The 1,349-nt window shown below is 37.7% G+C and overlaps 1 long non-coding RNA gene across 1 annotated transcript; it reads left to right on the forward strand.

Annotated features, from left to right (window-relative positions):
• The first annotated feature begins 342 nt into the window (after window positions 1–342).
• On the forward strand, window positions 343–1,098 carry LOC124338932. The gene is made up of 3 exons (XR_006917998.1): window positions 343–480; window positions 571–686; window positions 787–1,098. It is a non-coding gene; the product is annotated as an uncharacterized LOC124338932 (long non-coding RNA).
• Window positions 1,099–1,349: the final 251 nt, after the last annotated feature.

Consider the following 1,349-nt stretch of genomic DNA (forward strand, 5'->3'; position numbering starts at 1 on the left):
TGAAAATAAATGAAGAGAGTCTACTATTACTGAAACGACGAGATTCTGACAGCTCGTTAAGCAAGTGCTTAAAATATATCTTCCTGAAACCAAGAAGGATCTCCGTCGCCCTCAGAGAGCCTTTTTGCACATTGTAATCGAAGAGAACAAGTCATATGCTGCTTTGGTGGAGCTGAGGTGATCCCGAATAGGACTTTAGATATCTTCCACCACTAACAGTTTATTGCTTTCCAAAAGGTTGAAGAAATCAGCTGGATCCAAAGGCATGTATGGATCTTTTCGATCATCTTCTTTTATTAAAATATAAATTTTAATCATTTTTAAATTATTAGTAGAATTGTAACTGATTTTTTAAATTATTCATCAAGACAAACAGGAACAACCTTCCCAGCAGGCCCAGGCTGATGTTGTGGAAATTTTAAATGCAAAAAAAGTGATCAAAGAGCTAAGTATACAGCTTGACATTGTCAAGCAGCAACGGTAAGAGGAAAAGTCGACACTAGAAAATGGTTAATATAAAATATTTATTAAATGCTGAAAGCTTTGCAGTTTTATTGTTTTATTTGATAGAGCTCAACAATGCCTTAGCAGTCTTGGAGCTGGAACAAAATGAGGTTTTACGGGCCAATAGCCAGATTGAAGCATTGGAACTGGATGTCGAAAAAGAAAAAAACCTTGCGATGCGCGTACGAGATCTTGTTTATCACAAGTTTGTTTTTTCAATTCCCGAAAAAAGGTCACATATCATTGTAGTTTTCAAGCAACTTTGAAATTGGCTACCGATAGAATTGGAGATCTGGAGGCGAAACTGAATTCGTTGACACTCACTAGCTGCAGCTGCACCATAGGAAAGTGCGCAAGGTAGAAATTGGGAATTGGGATATCCTTAAGGTGCTATAACACTGCCTGCAACGAAACGCTACGGATAATAGCGCTACTTAGTTTGATGGAGGAAATCCCAACACAACTTTAGGGGGTTGAAACTCCACGCTCATGGCTTTTCCTTACTCTAGGAATGGGGTGGAGCTTTAACCCCCCTAAAGTTGGCCAACTGAGTTGAAAAAATAACCACAAGAAGATCTCAAAAACATAACTTGAAAGGTAAACCTGTTTAACAGTGAACAAATATTGACAAAAAAGCAAGGAAAAGGAAATAAATGGGAAAGGCAAAACAGATTAGTAAGAAGGGAAAGGAGAATTTTCCAAAGAAAAAAGTTGTCGAGTTTCCTTTTTTGATTTTTTAGAAGTTTTTGGCGTGAAATGGTGGCAACTCAGAGTAGAACATAAGGGGTTTCTAGAGCCGCACTGGTGTTACCAAGAGAGGAAAATGTTAACTGAATACTTATAAT

Source organism: Daphnia pulicaria, chromosome 1 (genome assembly GCF_021234035.1).
Source record: "Daphnia pulicaria isolate SC F1-1A chromosome 1, SC_F0-13Bv2, whole genome shotgun sequence".
Taxonomy (NCBI): Eukaryota; Metazoa; Arthropoda; class Branchiopoda; order Diplostraca; family Daphniidae; genus Daphnia; species Daphnia pulicaria.